The following is a 19,860-nucleotide window of genomic DNA, read 5'->3' as shown; positions in this document are numbered from 1 at the left end:
AAGCTGAGAGAGAAAGCGTGCTCACACACTATATTCTGAAAATTAGGTCACTCGTTTGGGATGTAAGAGAATCAAGTTTAGGTCCTGACTCAGAGAGACCTGCAGTAAAGAACAGTGCTCTTGCACCAGGAAGTACAGAGTTTCCCAAATGCCATAGTAGCTCCCTGGCTAGGTTATCTGAAAAAACTGACATATCATGAGAAACATGCTTTGATTATGATGCTCAAGTGATTTTATATCTTCAAGCACCACACACAAAGTCATATTTTGAAACATTATATTTTGACCTAAAAGGGAGCTGACCTCTTTCAGAATCATTCCTCAAAGGATGAGAAGACATCAACATTGTTAGAAATAATTCTCTTTGCATTTGTATGAACCCCTGTAGGTCAGAAGGCTAACCCTATGCAGGGATAGGTGAAATGCAGCCTAATTCTTTCCTGAAAACCATAGAAGATGCACAACCATGAAGCTACATCTATATTCTATGTTTAAAACTCCCAAAATTACAGTGGAAGTTATGAATCTACTATATACTCCCTATTTTTGTAGGGGAAAGTTGTCAGTGTCAAAAATGGAAATAGTCTCCCAAATCTTACCTTTTAATGGTTTCAGGGATCCTGTGAACAGCAGAACAAACTATTTATTATATCTGAGGTGTACAAGCTTGCCTGTGGTTTATATGCCAACAGTGAAGGAAAAATGGGACCTAGGGTTTTTTTCCTGAAACATTTTATTATTACTGATAAATCATTTCCACCACAACAAGTAAATACTTGTTTAATATTTAAGTTAACCTATCAAAAATAATTGCATAAACTTAAATGATAGGCCATTCCACTTGTCCTCATGGGATGCAAATTAAAATGTTTGAGGTGAAAACCAGAGCAACGTTTAGATTCTATAAAACAAATTATTAATTTAATATTCAGGTTAATAGACTTTCACACTTCCTGCTGACCTCAAAGTACATTTTATTTTGCCTGGTTTTTTAAGCTCATGCACGTTCACAAAATTAAAACTTAGTAAAGGGGAATTCAATTTCCTAAAAGTTCTGTGAAGCAACAAACTTTCCAGAGAGAAAAAAAGAAGTTCGCAAATTTTAACATACTGAACCAGGTTGGTATGGTTTCCCTTCCATTACCAGCTGGCACTTCTCACAACCTGAGGACAATGGACACAAATGAAAGCGTGGTGTCAAGCTAATGACTTTTTGGATTTTGTAATAATTCAACAACCTCCAACTGTACCTTAATGCAGACATCCAAACAAGCATCCCTGTTGTTGGCATTTTTCTGACTTTCACATAATGTTTGTAATGTTGATTATGAATTTTAACACAGATTATTGCAATTCAACAAGGTTATTAATTTTAATATATTAATAAAATAAAAATATAAATGTGAATGCTTATATAGTAACTAGAAGAAATTTAACATTTATATAAGTGCTAAGTATCATACTTATGATTTCCACAATTCATAGAGCTCTCAGATGTTTCTGAACAAAATCTTAATTTACTGATTTAAATTTTCTACCAGACACTTCTAACTTTCTATCAAAAAAGAGGTGAAAATTCCTTTCACATACTGAACACATGTATAAAAGAACATGTGTTATTTATTAACAGGAGCATTTTTTAAAGTCTATCCTGGCTTTTGAAAACAAGATGACCTCATACACAGGAAGGAGGTGTATATGGTAAGTTGCTATTTCAGGCCTGTTTTGAAAATATTTAAAAAGGGGGTTAAAACTATTTTACATGCCAGTTTTAATTAATCTAATTTCCAGAAGAATTTGACCAGTCACAATGCTAAGCATAGTCTTTGAGAAAACACTAAATCCCACTCATTTAAAACTCTTTATGGCATAGTAATGTTTCTAGTTTCAATACTTTATGAACTGCAGAAGTGTCAAAAGCTTTTCATAATTTGCATTGAACATTTTGAAGATCTATCTCAATTCTAATTGTCAAATGTCAATATTGTCGGGACCAAGATCAGGAAAATAACTCTTGCTACCTGATCCTAATCTTCCAGTCTATTCCGCCAAAAGCTAAGAGGAGAATATAAGAGTAATTCACAGTAGTCACAAACACTCAAGGCATTTCATATTCCACTGAAAATTACCTAAAGTAAGATATTTTATCATATTTTCCTGACATTAATGTCCTGCTCAGATCACCATCAGACTATTTCTAACTTGGCTATTTAAATTTTTTCCATTTTATTAGTCACTTCCTTCACCTAAATAGGTGGCAATGTACATGATCTATAGAGTAGCATTATAAGTAAAATCTGAACCCAGTAGAACCTTCCATTCTCCAAAATATTGTGGAAAGCATAAATGGAAGTGCTTGAGCACAGTCACTGGGAGCTAGAGGGAAAAGAAGAAACGTGCAGATAAAATTAAGGGCAAGTAAGAATGGAATGAGAAACACAGAATGGTCCAGAACAACTTCCTCTCCCTCTCTTTATCTTACATTCATCCAGCACACTACCGGTGGAGATGCTGCTGTTGTCTAATTCTATTAAAGTCTCTCAACATTCTTCCCTCTCTGTCCCTCTTCTCTGAAGACTCTTTCTAATTGTTCTTGCTCTATACAGAGGAGGTTTCTAAATACCAGTCTGGCAGCTGAAGGTGGAAGGATTCCTCCTGGAATAACAGATGCACAAACAGCCAGGTAGATATTTATATCCAGAGACAAGCACACTCACATACACCAGTGCCTCTATATGTGCATGTCTGTGTGTGTATGTGTACATATGTGTATATATATTTACCCAGTAAAGAACACAAAGAAGGTCTCCCAATTCAGGATATATCAGAGGCTTTGGGAATTGTCTGGGATTGCAGAAGGTTTCTTAAAACTGTACCTGAGCACTTTTGTCTTAGCATTTACCATGGTATTGCAAGGCTCTTTAGAATTTGTCAGAGTAATGGAAGTTGATCCACAAGTTAAAATAAAAAGCACAAGGACCGTGTACTATGCTATTAAAAACCCAAGCCTAATACTAACTGGTGTAAGTATTCATGCACACATGAATCTGATTTGAACATGAGAAAGAAGAGTGTTTGATAGCACGAAGAGCAGCTGTGTTCATTCAGAGGATAGTTCGTATTTGTTTCTACATATGTTGATGACAATAGATGTCTCCTCCTCTTCATGGCGGAACTCACAAAGGTGTCATGTCAAAAATTGTTAAACACAATCTTACTGAATATCTTTGAAAATGCCCAGAGCTATGAAACAGCCGTTTTTGCTCTTCAGGCCATGAATTTTCAGCGAGCACACTTGACACTTTCCTCCACCTATTTCATGGTAGGCAGGAAACCTTCCAAGGAAAAGAAAGGGTTTTCACAGATGAGCACAGGATCAGACTGGGGTCCATAATTACAATTAAAGTCAGATATTGAAGAAAATACGTGACACAGCAGCTGTTGTTTTACTGCAAATGCCCCAGGCATTTGTCATTGCCTATAAAAAAATCTATAACTAACTACCATCATTACTAGTAAAAGGTTTTATTTTTCTATGATGAGCCAGCATTAAAAAATGCTTATTCTATCCAAATAAAAAATAAATTAACAAAACCCTGAAAATTGATTCCAAGTAAAATGGCAAATGTTTATATCAGCTCTCACTTTTCATTGCAAAAGGGCATAGTCACTACATTTTACACTTCCTCTCAGTTTTCCTTTGCACAGTTAATCACAGAAGCCATTCTGCACTCATCTATGCTCACATTGCCTTTGTTTGACCATATTTTCTTGAAGCACCCTCTAGTACACAAAAGTCACTGGCTTCTAAAGACAGCTGTGCACTGTAGAGAAATTAGGGAATGTTTATCCGACAAGCTAGCCTACTGATGGAATTTCTATGCCTAAAATGTAAAATATTCTTTTAATTTAGTACAGCACGGCTTGCACAGTTGAAGGAAACATTCTCAGATAGATTTAAGACACAGAGGAAGTGTATCTTGGGGAAAGAGTAGAGAAAATACAGAATAATGGTTTCTGTACACTAGTTTTAATTCTAGCAGGCCTGGTAGTGCTAACACGAGATAGCCTGGGCCAGGGTGTAGGTCCGTGTAGGCAGTGGAACTGTCGCACCAGCAAGGGCTCTGCACCCAGTCTCTAGGGGACTCAAAAAAGAACATAAAGACAACACCAGAACACTCTTTTTTTGTTCTTACCTTTTTTGTTTCTTCCTAAAATTAATAGATAAATTTACTATATTCTCACACAGATTTTCGGTAGATTATCTCATTTTAACACCCCTGTCAAACTTTATTATTGCACCATGTCCTTGGCTGGATCTGATTTTCTAAAAAAAATTTTTTTTAGTTGCACAAAGACACAAAAGTTTGACTGTCTATTCATTTACTTTATATACATGTCATAAAGAACTACTTCATTTTCTCACAATAATCAAACAATAAATTTACCACTGAACAATAAAACTACCATTGAATTAATACAGATGTGATAAGATGTACAGATGTAATAAGAGATAAGAACTCAACATATGGTTGTAAATAAGGAGGTGGCCTCCAAACTTTGCTTCCCATTTTACCAAAAAACTAAAGGTAGGTGCATGTTTAAAGACAGATGAATATGTTGTATGAAATACAAGCCATTACATTTCATTATTATAGTTAAGTTTTCTAACAAAATCTGTAATAAGAATAGTAACTGAGGATGAAGATTACAATAGAAGACAAACAGAAGACTTTTGAGCTTCAGTTAGCAGCTCTGTTTTCTTCTTGCCAACTCACTGACTGTTTTCAGGGAAAACTAACTGGCATGGACTAAATGAGACAAAGTAAAAAATAAAAGAGTGAAAAGTAACTTTTAAAAGCATGTTAAATGAGATTTTTTACTGCCATCATAGGTTAAAATGAACAGAAATCAAGTGATGTGGCAACCCCCCATGGCAAAGGGTCAGAATGAGGTGAGCTTTAAGGCCCCTTACAACCCAAACAATTCTAAGATTCTATGACATCTTATTGATGGGAGAGCATAGTTAAGAGATGTTAAACATTTCAAGTCTCTTTCTGGAATTCTTTAGATTTTCCTCTGATTAAACTCAAGTGATTTCTAAATAAAACATTTAAATGAGTTTAAAATCTTTATTACTCAGTATTATGATTCATTTCCATTCAGAATATAGTTGAATTAGTAATATGTTATTAGATCACAAAGATATTATTTCACAGTTCAGAAGTTCTCATCCAAAGATACACAAGTTCTACCAAATAATGAAACAAATAGGACATTTGCAAATAATAAGATATCAAAATATAAACCACCACTGAATGTGTCACGGTAGTGATTGGAGTGTAGGCTGTGCAAAGAAAGGGAATATAAAACACAGAGTGCGGATTAAAACCAAGAGTCTAGTGGAAACATTCACTAAGATATTAATCAGTGTCATGAGAAAATTCCTCTTCTAGCTAGTAACACCGAGATTGAACCCTGCATTATACAAACGTTCTTCTATCTGCAGTCTGCAACTTACTGGAGTTTGGAGCACGTAGGCTGAGTTTCCTGTTGGCATAAGCCCACAGATGGATTTTCTTCACCAATATTGGCTTGCATTTATTGTTTTGGGAGATTCTGCAGAAGATTTCTGAAAAGAACCAACAAATGACCAGTATTTTCATCACACAGGAAATTCCATCATTGAAATACTGTGTCTTGATATCAAATCAGGATGAAAGCTCAAAGTATCCTTTTGGGTATTTTACGCAAGAACACATGCCCAACTCTTTAAAAATGCTATATGTTTGGAGCTCGCTTAGTGAAGGATGATAATAATTTGTGAGAAAATCTCACAGAAGAAAAAAAAAATCATTTTTCATATCCCACATCTCCATTTTCCTTTTTGACTTCCCTGTAAAAGTCTATTTCCCTGAGAAGACCAGCCCAATTTAATACAAGAGAACGTTGACCTGCACCTACCCAAACTACTAGAGGTAGATTTTGGTAGAATGTTTGCTATACTGCGTCATCCTTTATTTTATTGATAACTAAAGAAAACTGATTACAGAATGCATACCAACAGCCACAAGAGAGTTAAATATAGGTCTTTCTAAATACATAAATGACTATTTACTTCTCAGCCTAAATTATGCATTAACTCTGTAACTACCAGTATTGCTTCCGTGGGAGTTAGTGAGATTTATTTTCATTTAAGCAAGGGTTGACCAAAGAATCTATAAAATACTTCATTAGTTATGATTTACAGTTGTACTGTACTTCTAAGATGGACTTTTTCTTTGCACGTCTCACCTGAAATATTCTTTAAAATTGTCTCAACTCTCAGTTTAACTTTTGAATCTGCATGTATCTCACATACAAATCTAAAAATGTAAATAACCTTTTTTTGGATACAGTGTTTTGAATAGTTTGCACTACCAGAATTTCATTATTTAAAGTTATAGGGTTTTGTACTACAAAATTAATTTTGTAGTAAATCAGTTGTGTTAGGCATAGATTTACAGTACTTGATATTTTTCCATTTGTTTGAAAAAGCCTTGTCTCAGAGGAGCATAACTATTTCATATATTAATTTCATTTCTTTCCTTCCTAGCTTTGGCGAGTTTAACAATTCTCTAGATCCTTGTAGAAACTGTTATTTTTAACAGAATATGTATTTTGGGAATAAAAAACATAGCACAAAAAGACCACAAAAATAATCTGATTTCTAGTATTAAAACCCTTCTTACTTAAACCTAATCCCCAATAAGAACCATTAGGATTTTTATAAAAATCCTATTACCATAGAAGGGAATATCCCATTTAACTTTTGTAGGGTCAGATGTATGCTCATTGCATTTGTCTACTTTTCAAAATTAATTAAGGTCTTAAACACTCTTTGTGAAAACACTGAAGGTGAAAGGCAAAGTGAGAAGTTATCCTTACGCACCACTAATCTCTGCTATGATGTGGAGAGGGGTTTGGAGAGAGGTGATGTATTTTGTATTTTTCTAGCTTATTGGCTTTCAGTTTAAAAACATGTTCTTTTGGTCTTAAAATTTTATCCTGACTCATTCTCTAGTAAGTGGTATTAACCATAGAATCATAGAATGGTTTGGGTTGGAAGAGACCTTAGAGGCCACCTTACATGGAAACACCCCTGCCGTGCTCAGAGCTCTATCCAACCTGGCCTTGGATGCTTCCAGGGATCCAGGGGCAGCCACAGCTTCTCTGGGCAACCTGTGCCAGGGCATCACCACCCTCACATTATTTCTTCCTAATATCTAATCTTAACCTACTCTCTTTCAGTTTGAACCTATTCCTCCTTGTCCTATCACTACAGTTCCCGATCAAGAGCTCCTCTCCAGCTTCCCTGTAGGCCCCTTCACAGTCTGGAAGGTGCTAAAGAGAACCTTCTCTTCTCCAGGCTGAACAGCGCTAGCTGTCTCAGCCTGTCTTCACAGCAGAAATGCTCTAGTTTGCTTAGCAACTTCGTTACATTAAAGAGTCATAAGTGTCCCACAGCACAGGACAACATTGTCAGCATGGAGGGACCATTTCTGCCTTGGACAGAGCAGCTGAGCATGAGGAGATATTTTCTAAGATGTCTCCTTCTTGCAATGCTGCTCCAGAGGAAGCTGAAAACCATATGCGTGGCAAGTCAGGAGGCAAACTCCCTGTAAACAATCCCTAGTGTGAACAACCATTTCACTGTGCCCTTTTGAATCATGGACTTCTGTGCATAGGAACTGACTCTTAGCTGATATCCACAAACAGCCAAACACAGAAGGACTCTAATCTTGCTTGGGGTCTCCAGGTAAAGACCTACTGCCAACAATAGCTGATTATTAATCTTTCCTAGCATTATTTTGAATGCTTATGATAATATACAGTTTGGACTTTCCTCTCATATGCTTAAATAATTCAAAACATAAGTGCCTACTCTTGTTTCTTGAAAATGCCATCTGTTCCTCATGAATTCACTAAGTTGCACGTATGACATTTGCTATGCCTGGATCCTTTCCTTTGAAACACGCACTAACTAAACAGGAGCTTTATTCTGAAACTACACAGAAGTTTTGTTCACTAACAGAGTAACAATGACAGGTCTGCATTGGGCAAGATTTGAACTCCGAGTCTGGACAAAATCTCCAGACTAAGGTTTTTAACTGGAAATGTTCATCTAAATAGAAAAAGAGGAGTATGAAGATACTGTCCTGACACATCAGAACCAGTTCATCCAAGAATAAGGTAAAGCTGCTTTCAGTCCTCATTGTCCACAGCATTCTTTATACGTTGCTCCTGTTATCAAGTTTTCTAAGCCAACAACACAAAAGAAAATAAAATATGTAGGCACAAAACACAACTCTTCCTCCTCCCCAAAAACCATGTGCTTTGATCCTGTAACTGAGAAGTCATACGTGGCTTATTCAGAACACAGCAAGGCTGTAATCATAAGCAGAGAGACAAAAGGGCCTACCACCAAGGCAGAAACAAGTTTCTTGCTCTCTTATCATATAGTCCAGGGTGGTCTGCTGTTGTTAGCTTAAGGATCCTTGGAATTCAAAGCCACCCCTGTGGGCAGCAACAACAGTGCCTGCCATGCCCACACTTGCCCTCTGGCCCACATCATCAGGGGTCATGGGCTGCCCCAAGGGTCAATGTCAGGACAGCAGCCCCTGTCTGGCAGAGACATGGTGACATTGTTGATGCTGCAAGGGGCTGAGGGGTTTGGGGAAACACATCCTTCCACCTACAGCTGGAAGGAGCTTTTTCTGTCACAGTAGCATGGGGCTGCAGCAAATGTGTGCAAAAGTGCACAACTTTTGGGACAGCACAGAAACTTATTTAGAGTAAGGTTTTCTGCAAAATTATTAGGATCATTCCCTGCTAGGAACTGACATTCCTGAGAAGACTTTGATCCTCTTGCATTGAAACACAAAGAAGGATCCAATTTAGTCAAAAGAAGTTTAAATGATCCCTGTTTCAGAAGAGGTGTCAATTTGCAAAGGCAAGCACTTCATCAGGAGTCTAAATCAAAAAGCCTCTTCTAAGTTTTGCAAAGGAAAACAGGTCCAGCTGATTGAATGAAGCTCTTCTTTCCTTTTTCTCTTCTCCATTTCTAACTCAGTACTCTGAAGGCTTCCCTGGTTGAACGCTAGCCTGGTGTCCCTGCCATCACTCCTACCAGTGTTGCCAAAGGAGAGAACTTCTGTGTTTGATACCTGCACTAGAAATCTGCAATTTATTTTTCTCTTGTGCCCACATAACGGTTTTCATTGAAAAAAAAAGCAATAGACTATTTGAAGATAATTTTGTTAATTCATATTTCACCACAAGACACTAGCATAAACATACTGATTATAAAAACATTTTTCTTTTCTTTCTTATACGTTTCTGCTGGCTGTACCTGGCTGTCTCGTGGCCTACTCCCTAATTCTGTGTACCAGCAAGTGCTTCTACACTACTCTTCTGTCAACACTGTATGCTTCTCACACTGACTCCTTTCCACGAGAAACTTGAAAAATTAGTCAGAAAACAAAAAATAAACATCATCATTTATATTCTTCATGTTCTTTCAGTAAGCATAGCCAAGTAACCAAGTCTCTTCTCTTATTCCGCCCTTTCCCTCTTTTGATTTCCTTTGTAGACTTCAGTGCAGGGTTGCTGGGATTAGGTTTATAGGAGGAAAAAATCTACATTTTCCCCATTTAACAATTTTATTTGTGCATATTAGTGAAGACGACATATGGTGTATGAAGGACTTAGTCATATTTTTGGGAAGATAATTACAGAGCCTCAGAGCACAAAAGTAGAGCAGTAGCCCAGTCAGAGCTAGTGAGATGATTTGATGTATATTAAGCTAAAACTCCTTTAAAAAAAAGTTCAGTCTTTTCATGACACTTTAAAAAAATGTGTACACTCCATGCTGGGATTCATTTAAAAATCAGCAAACACATAAAAGACTGAGAATATTCAGAAGTGTGTATCATCAAAAGAAAGAAAGGAAGGAGGGAACGGAATGTACTGATGTGAGAAGATAACTTTTCATAGGAATTCTAATTGTCTTTCAAATCCTACTGCTTTTTGCACATATGAACTTTAACATAAACAATAATAGCAGTTCACTTTTATATACTACATGAGGCAATGGAGCTACTGTCTCCATTTGAAAGCATTTGAAAGATACTCTTTCTACTTTCTAAGGGAAAATCAAGTCTTGGTATTTAAAGACCAAGGAGTGTCAGGAGGAACCATGAATATTTAGAAGATAATACCCAACCACATTGTTATTCCCTGCAGAAGTAGTGATTTCCAGATGGCATATCCCTCATTCATCCACACTGCCTTTGTTATTGAGCAATGTGAATTAAAATAAATTTAAAATAATGCTGCAGGAGGTTTGTCATTGACCACTGCTCATTTCCCATGCAAGTATTTTATTCTTGTCATCTTTAATGGGGCCAAAATGTACATAAAAAGCAGACAACTATTTCTAATTCCGTGGCTTCAATATTAATGAACTGAACTGGAAAGATGATTTTAATCAAAAGTTTGACATAAATTACATTACCCCATAATAAGACAGTAAGAGGTAAGTCTACATATATTTGACACTTGATGTTTTTACCAAAAAAATGGAAAAAAAAACCATTATGATTACATGAGTGTATGGCTTAAATATACCAGAGTTATAAAAAACTACAAAAATAGACTTCTCTGTCTTGCATTCATAGGAGACCTACACAGGGATGTAGGTCATGGTACTGCCTAGATCTTCTCTCTCTTCCACAAACTGACAATATATGGACCTTTAGCTACAGCTGGCTAACACAGGTCCATGTTTTCTTTTTTTTTTTCTTTTTTCTTTTTTTTTTTTCAGGGAAGGAGAGACACAAGTGCATCTTACAAAAAATCTCTACCAACACCAGTTGAGTAGATCTCACCAGGCTTCTCTCTTCTCATTCTCACTTCCTCGATAGTCTCCTCCATCTACAAACAATTTTATATAACTTACAGTTTTTGTTACCATGCTTCTCTGGGTTGGTTCATACTGAAAACAGCTTTCATGAACCACCCATTATTATCTCATCTGGGCACACTGATTTGTTTTTGGAGTCCAACAGGACAGAAATGCCTAAGAGTTATTAGCTACTGTTTCCAGGGCAGATAAAAACTGTAATTTTGTCTGCAGACACTTGGCAACTTAGCATTGTCAAAACTGCAACCAGCTTTTGATTTTAAAACCCACATTTTAATGAATCTATTGCAATCTCTGTTTTCCTCTACATTTATTTAAAAACCAATTTTCCACCATTCATTCTTCACTTGGCACTCCCTCTTCCCAATGCCTGGCACAGAGAACTCTGGTCTTCTCATATAACTTCATACCATGGGGGCACTCCCAGCTTTATGTTTAATAGATTTATCTCTTCATTTTGTTTGCTTTTATATTGTAGAAAGGAATGAGTATTGATGAAAAGAGGCAATATCCTAAACAATTTTGCAATTCACTCAAAATCTTTATGTTGCTGAAATAGTAGGAAAAATTCCTCTGTATAAATTTCAGTGGAATTAGCAGCAAACCTGAAAATAAAAGCAGAGCTTCAAGAAACAGCTGAGCTGTAACAGCAGAGTTGCTCCATCATTTAGTTATCCAAGTCAGGAACTTTTATGACATGAAAAACTATATAGTCTTATTCTGGCATCTAAATCAGTTGGGTGGTGTAATGGCATGCCTAGTCATTTCAGCCTCACTAATTAAATGATATCTAGTAGTTAACTGCTTGTCCTTGACTGTTTGATATTTTGGATAATATTCATCTGGGATGCCTCAAATGCAACTACTTTTATTTACTTTCCTCCCTGGTACCTCGTGGTTTTGGAGAGGGTGTAACTCCATCTTGTCTCTTTCAGTGAGGAGGAAGAATTTTATTTTATAAAATGTCATTTGTATTAAGCATCCTGCATCATAGATGTATGTGGCTTTTGTAGTGTCAGAAAATAGCTATTGCTTGCCCCTTTAATTGCAGTCATAAATTTGTTCCAAATTTCCAGCAGCTGATCTGATCTTCCTTTTTTGTAGCTAAGAAGAACACAAATGAGAATAAACTTTACCACACTGAAAAATGTATATGGAGAGCAGCAGATAAATGTAAGTTTGTTTTTTGTGAGATGTCTGTTTTTGTTAAAATCACCAAGTGTATGTATGGTCAAACCCCAAATTTATACACGTAAATTTAAAAAATCTTTTGGAGTATGTGAAATACGTGAGCTAAACATTTTTGACAAAATTATCTAGCAAGCAATGACCTAGGTGCTAAAGGATGTAATCTCTCCAAGAGAAAGACGAGAGGAGTTGAATCAAAGCAGCAATTTGAAATACTGGTCAGGGCTAAGTTTGACCATCGCCACTGTTAGTTCCAGCAGATCTGCTGAATGGTGCAGCAGCTAAAAAGTTTGTTTGTGTGACTGTTATACAGTGTCTAAGACTTATCAGAGAGACACAATCCATCTTCTGCACTCCAGTTATAATTATTTCCTGCCCTCAGGCTTTCAACACAAGCAATTAATTCCAGTATAAGTTTCTTCTGGTCTGACTGTTAGTTGAATTTCGTTTATTTCAGACATGACGTCTACTGCCTGAGAGCATAGCACAGATTCATTAATTTTTATCACTACCTTTGATTCTTTTCAGGGAAATATTTGTTGTGAGATAAGCCACATTGTTTTCCCTGTCTGTTTCAGAAGGCCACTGTGCTTTGTTCCTTTGAGTATCTTTGTTCTATTAGTATGACTATCCTTCCCAAAATAAGTTCTCCTACAGAATTTTTGCTAAAACCATAGCACCCTTGTCCCAGCAAAAGCTAAAGCTGGCCACATGCACTGAGATTGGGTTTATATCTGCTCAGAGAGGAACTCCCTACTTCATCATTACCACCAAGTCCAAGGGAGCTCAAGAGTGTGATTCCCCAGTAATACTTTATAAAAGACTGTGTAGACTTAGTATTATACTTATTATTGCCCTGCAAGTTGCAATTTGAAGATGCAGAAATAAGAAAACGTATTTCCAGGAATTCTTCTTATAGGTATACATGTTCTACATCACCTCAGATGAACCAGTGAAAGAGGTGACAAGTAAGATGGTGCATTGTTTAGAAAACAGAAACATTTGGCATGAGCATATGCATATCCTTTTGGAATTTCAAAGTATTTGATCCAGGTACCTTGAAACCAATAAATATATATTGAGGAGACAGGTGAGGTGAGCTTGGTCATTAATTTTTTGAGGGTCTCACTGATGGTGGGCCATAAGTTTCTTCCTGGCTCTGAACTTTATATGAGCATTTCAGCTCATAAAACATCAGCAGCAATATAGCAATACTACTGCTGCTTCCCAGTGTCTGGATGCAGAGTCCTTCAGACACTCTCCACCCACTCAGCCTACTGGTAGCCAGCATTTGGCCCTCCAAATAATAAAGGCTGCTCTTTGAACAGAGATTTCCATGTCTGGCAGGGGACTGAGACAGGTCCTTTTTTTGTCTTGTTTCTCATCGAGATATACAAGGAACAGAATGTGATTCTGGAGTTGTCATTTAGCCTTAAAATATGTCTCAAATAGTAGAAAACACTGAAGCAGCAGCTTCCCATTCATCATTTGCTACTCAGACTGAATCCTTGCTGGCTGCCTCAGAGCCCCATGATACACAGAGATTCCTACTGAAATGGAAACCTCTGATGACGTGAAAAGCTTGTTGACACTTGAGAGTGGGTGTGATAGGCACCTGGGCCCTCACTGGAGTGCTTTGGAAATGCCTTTAATATGTCAATGCTGGCAAAGCCCTTTTGAAATGTCACTGTTTCACTAACTCCGGGACCATTTAAATTTACTTGCAATACGTTTGACATGCTATGTCAAAGTACCACAGAACAGAAAACTTTCAGACATCTGGAAGGCTGCATTTCTCCTGCTCACACTTTCCACTGGGATAACCTAACCCAGGGAAATCTGCCTTTTGGGTTTATTTGCAAAGAAAATAAACTTAAGGCTTTTCTCACTACTTGATGACACCTAAAACCTTTCTTATTTTATCACAATCTGTTTGTGGAGCTTTCACAGGGAAGCAGGTATGTCTGCTTTAGAAAATGTTAAATCAACATCACCACATAGAAGTATTCTCCGGTGAAGATTTTATGCCAAATAAAGTCCCCACAAAGAAATTAATGCACAGAGATGTCATGGGTCTATGACACAACTCAGCCACAAGTACTGTAAATTGTGATACAATTTTTTCAGATCAGTATTTACTGTAGACACATCTCACACTAAATCTTGTTTGTTCAAAAGTACAGGTTTCTGTTAAAAGACCATTTTAACTTGTCTTTTTAATAAGCCAAAGTTGCCTTAAAAGATCAAAAACACAGAAAAGATTGGCAAGGGAGAACTTATAACCGTTGAAGAGAAAATGAGGCTTATTAGCTTTCACTAATCCATCAACAACACAGTTTGATTGTCTAACCGCATTTTTCCCAAGGTGTTTGGAAGGAATACAGATTTCCTGGGGTAGAACATCAGAAGTGATTCCACACAGAACTCAGGGCAGGGCTCAACCTAAAAATGAATTGCCTGCTACTAGGAGGCTCTGTGCATATATGGCTCCTGCTAACTGTCCTCATATTTCAGCAAATTCTGCAATAAAGTATTGTTGTGAGACTATTTTTCATGCAGACTGATTAGGCAATCAACAAAGAATTATCTTTGTGATGCAGAATTTCTGAAGACCATTTCTTAGAAAAACAATCAAATCTGGTTGTCATTCAAGTGCCATGCACTTTGACAAGAGATGTCTAAAACACCTTTTTGAGAAACTTTTTCATACCTGTGTTAACTCAACTACATTGCATATAGCTCAATGTTCTTATATTACTTAGAAATTACCAAAATTCTTATAGGACAGGAAAAAAAATAATATTTCCATTGTTCTTCAACAAACAGTTCAGAAAACCTCAAATGAGAAAACTAGAGCTATGAAGCTATTCTATTTGTCTTTGAATAAAATTAAGAACAAGAATTTACTGCAAATAACAAACATTTTAGATGCAATCAAATTCATCCTTAAATTCTGTCAAAAACATAACTGCCTTAAATAAAATTAGCAGATTTTTCTGATTAAGTTTTTCACAGCCAAATCCACTAGACAGATTTGTAAGACACCTCTCATGATACAATTCATGAAGTCAGAAAACTAGCCTTAAGTTTGTAATTATTTTATCTTAGGGAAAGCTGTAGCCACAAGATAAGAAAAAGAATCATATACCTGGAACAGAACAAAAGAACCTTAAATATATACATTTCCTTTATTTTTTTTCTGGTAGCAGTGATGGTTGATAGCAATTTTTTTAAGAACTATTGCAGGAATCTCCAGTGTCTGAAAGTTATCATTTTTTACCATGACTTCTAGATTACATTGTATTTTTCACTGTCAAACAGTGAGTCTCTTTAATTTGTAACCCTTTGTGTAGCTTATCTCTTGACACTGTACTCACAGAAGTGCCTCTTCCTAATTTCCTTTGCAGTACCTCCCCTTTGATTGCATTTATTGCACCAACAGATCTATTGCATCTGTCCCTGAAGAAGACAGGGTAAACCTGCCCCACTAAAAGTGAAAGTAATCTATTTATATAAGTATCAAAACCCCCTAGATATTTAGATATGTGTTCTACCCTTATTCCTCTTGAGATAAGACTATTGTTCAATCATGTCAGGTCTGAGGAGAAGTAAACAAGGCTCTGGCAAGAACAACACTGCTAGAATTTCATTTGTACCCAATCTCTAAGTTTTAGAGTCACCACAAAAGTTAGACCCATGCTTCAGACAAGTCACAGGTGATACAGTTTTCTCATAGCACAAGCCCCACACTGCGAAGTGACTCTAACTAATCCCTCTGGGTTTAGTGTAGGCATCTCTCATAACATTAGGTAAGGAAATATTCATCTTGCATTGCTGAGGTGTGAGTAGCGGAGAGGAAGGTGTGGACAAGGTCATCTTGGATTAACTGGCCGTTTATTAGCCACCATGGGCCATGCCCTGGGCCCCTTTGGAAAAGTTCTGTTCAGCTGATGGCCATGCTTGCCATAAGCATACTACTATTGGCAATCCAAACAATTCATTTTAAAAAATGGCTTATATGTGTCTTTATGATTACAGTAATAATACCTGTCCAACTTAGACTCTTCAGTCTGCTAAAAAAATAAATAATACTACATCTTCTATCCAGTTTTGCACGGAAACATCTGGCAAAGTGCTGTTATTTCACAGACACCCTTACCCTTATCTGTGTCCGCTTAATCTACTGCTTCTTTTATTGCATTTGCATTTCTACTAATTTCAATGTCAGTTTGACAGATATGATAGCTTATTCATTAACAAAAAATGCAGCATAACTTGTCTAAAACCCGGTCGATTCCATATTATGATGTGCAGAGCTGTCAGTTTGGTTTTGTACACTTATATCCCTTTCATTCTCTGGTGTTGGTTGAAGTTAGACACTGAATACTTAATTAACCAAAATGATTGTGGGAGTGCATGCTTTTGTGATGTATATGAGGCATGAAATGTAACAAATCAGTTTCCATCCTCCAATAGTTTGCATGCATTTTGTGCAACTTAGCACTTTTAGAAACAGAAAAAAAATCATATATTTCAAGAGAGAGACAGAATGGTACTTGAGATTGATTGTTGAAGATGGGCAAGACATTTTTACTGAGGTTGTAATAGGCAAAAGCACTCAAGAAACTGTTCTTCTCAAAGAGAAGCATCACCTGTTTCTGTTAATTATTTTATAAAGTTGTCGTCAGTAATCTGGATGAGGAGATGGAATGCAGGAGGAGGAACTGTTTCAAAGGCTTGTCCCTCCAGAAATCTGCATGTCTTCAGCATTAAAAAGAAATGGATTGGGATATAATCTTAAATAAGTCTAGGGAAGTGCAGAATCATAGAATCACAGAATGGTTTGGGTTGTAAGAGACCTTAAAGATCGAGTTCCAACCCTTCTGACATGGGTCACCTCCCAGTAGACCAGTTTGCTCCAAGCCCCATCCAGAGTATCCTTGAACACTTCCAGGGATGGCACATCCACAATATTAAGGTAGCTGTTCATGGCATTGACTTCCAGCATCACGTAACTGGTACAAGCATGAACATCCTGTCACCTCGGACCCTGTTGGGCTGACAGAGAGAAGGAGCATCTATGTTATAGCTCTGCTCAGACTCCAGGGCAAAGAGAGCCCCACAAGCTCCACCCAGCAGCCCTCTGCCGGGCTTGGGGAGGCTGCACATCAGAAGACTGTTCTCTCTCAAGCAGACAGTCCAAACAGGCTGTCCTGGGCCCAATATGTCCGTCCAATGGGACAGCCAGGTGTGCAACAGCCCCATTCCCAGAGGAAATCTGATCTCTTCCAGGATGTCCAGCCAGAGCAGCCAGACAGGATTGGTTTCCTGTTGAAATGTATGTAGCCCAAAACATAGCGAATGCTCAAGCTGAAACTAGTTCTTTGTGTGTATATTGTAAATCAACAGGAAAAGGTCTAAAATGATCTGTAACACACAATTTATGCTTCTGTGGTCTTTTATCTTCCTAGTTCCCTAAGGTAATGGAGTAATTGCAGGTAATTATTGCAGAGATTATTATCTAATTCATACCATGAATCTACATGACAGATATTATTCATTTAGACAACAAGCACAACTATATTTAAATCCTATCTAGTCTCAGTCCAGTCTTTCAAAATAAAATAGCTCACTACAGATTCCACAATTCTTTGTGCTACTGGCAAAGTACTGAGAAAATTGACGTGGATAAAATGCCTTTGCTTAGCAAAATTAAGAATACACTTTAGTTAATTAAATCTCCAAATTAACATTAAAAATTAATGAATATATTCACATTGAGGTTATAGAATTAAGAAAACAAGGATGATTCTAGGATTTTATGATTCTATGATTCTGTGATTCTATGAAAGTATGTTTCAGTTCTAACTCCTGAAGGCAGAAATAATATTATATTTCTCTATATCTTTTCTATTTCTCTCCCAGAAATTCAGATAATTTTTGACACTTTCCTCACAATCTTTTTATCTTTTTCTCCAGAAAATGTTTATTTTATGAAAAAAATTTTATCTAGAACTGAAACTGCTTTAAAAATTGTGTTAAAACAGCCATTTTGACATTGGAAATACCAAGACAATTATTTGGTTTGGCATGCAGGAATGATGAATTTACTAAATATAAAGAATAATTGGATCTATTTTAACAGGTTTTCTAATTATTTATGTGATAACTATTTTGGATGACTCAGAAATGTATACTTAGAACTCTCAAGATGTACTTAGCTTTTCTCTTTGTGATTACAATTGTTTCATTGCAAAATTATTCCTTCTTTTCATGAGTATAAAGTTCCCTCCATATCTCAACTATGAAATTCTGTCAAATTTAAAAGAACTTTACACAATAAGTTTACAATTTTTAATTTATCATCTATATTAGAAGTTCCCAGACATTCAAGCAATAAAAACAATGCAGTGCAATTATACATTTACTCTCCCACAGGTTTCAAGCTGACTTATGATTGATGATGAATATTCTTTTCCAGCTTGAAAGTTTTTCCAGAATCCTAGCAGAAAAATAATGAAAAATACCTAAAGTATTTTTTATTTATTACTTAAAACCAATATACAGTATTGAACATGAAAGTGGATTTCCTCCAGAATTACACCCTTGCTAATTCTTGTACTTAACATTTCTTTACAGAAGGGAGAAGAGGAGGCTCAGGGAAGATCTCATTGCTCTCTACAGCTGCCTGAGAGAAGGTTGTAGTGGGCGTGGGTCTCTTCTAACACGTCTCAAGTGAAAGCATGAGAGAAAATGGCCTCAAGTTGCACCAGCAGAGGTTCAGAGTAGATATCTTTTTTTTTTCACTCAGAGAATTGAATGCATTGGAATAAGTTGCCCAGGGAACTGGTGGAGTCACCACCTCTGGAAGTGTTCAAGAGATGCCTCGATATCTGCGGATGTGGTTTAGGAGTTATTATGGCACTGCTGGTTTAACAGTTGGATTAGATGATCTTGAAGGCCTCTTCTAACCTTCATGTTTCTGTGAGTCTGTGATTTCTGCTTATATTTAAAAGTTGACTTCACTGCAAGACAAGTCTTGGAGTGCTCCAAGACATTTATTTCTGGTTCCTGGAGATAAGTACAACACAGTACAGCACTTAGCCAGGAATGAGGTTGAGAACTGGGTATAGACTGAATGGAGAGGGGGAATGGTGGTCAAGACCACCAAAGATCCCCAAGGCCCTCCAAAACATTTCCAGAAAGAAGAATGGGCTGTGTATGATAAGTAATTTGCATAGAAAGTGAGAAACTTTGCTCCAGGGTGAGGAAACTTGACTACAAAAAAGTACCCCTACAAAGCCTGAGTGTGCAGGTGCTCCAGGACCCCCGACAACCCATCAGCTGGATCAACACTGGAGCCAGGAGTAGTGATCTAGTGATTCTTCCTTCCTTCCTTTCTTCCTTCCTTCCTTCCTTTCTTCCTTCCTTCCTTCTTTCTCCCCCTCTCTAATTCATCTCTCTCCTTCTCTCTTGCCTTTCACCCTACTCCTTTATCCAAAACTCACTTACATGTGTTTATATAGGAGGTCAGGGACTAACGTATCAAATTTCCATGCCAAGTGTATAATTTACTAAAAGCTTACTTTGTAAGCTTTTGCATACCCTCTGACTTTTGTAGTTCCTTTTGACCATGAGCATTTACAAATCTTGGGTCCTCCTTTCCCCTTAAGGGTGGGAAGCCACAAACGTTTATAAAACAAAAGTTT

General features: G+C 37.0%; 1 long non-coding RNA gene across 1 annotated transcript; it reads left to right on the top strand.

Annotated features, from left to right (window-relative positions):
• Nucleotides 1–1,675: 1,675 nt before the first annotated feature.
• On the top strand, nucleotides 1,676–9,162 carry LOC113949766. The gene is made up of 3 exons (XR_003528559.1): nucleotides 1,676–1,701; nucleotides 2,607–2,683; nucleotides 9,113–9,162. It is a non-coding gene; the product is annotated as an uncharacterized LOC113949766 (long non-coding RNA).
• Nucleotides 9,163–19,860: the final 10,698 nt, after the last annotated feature.

This window comes from Corapipo altera, unplaced genomic scaffold (assembly GCF_003945725.1).
Source record: "Corapipo altera isolate COAL_440 unplaced genomic scaffold, ASM394572v1 58, whole genome shotgun sequence".
Classification (NCBI taxonomy): domain Eukaryota; kingdom Metazoa; phylum Chordata; class Aves; order Passeriformes; family Pipridae; genus Corapipo; species Corapipo altera.
Note: the sequence above shows the minus strand (reverse complement) of the source record. Positions and strands in the feature narration are given on the sequence as shown.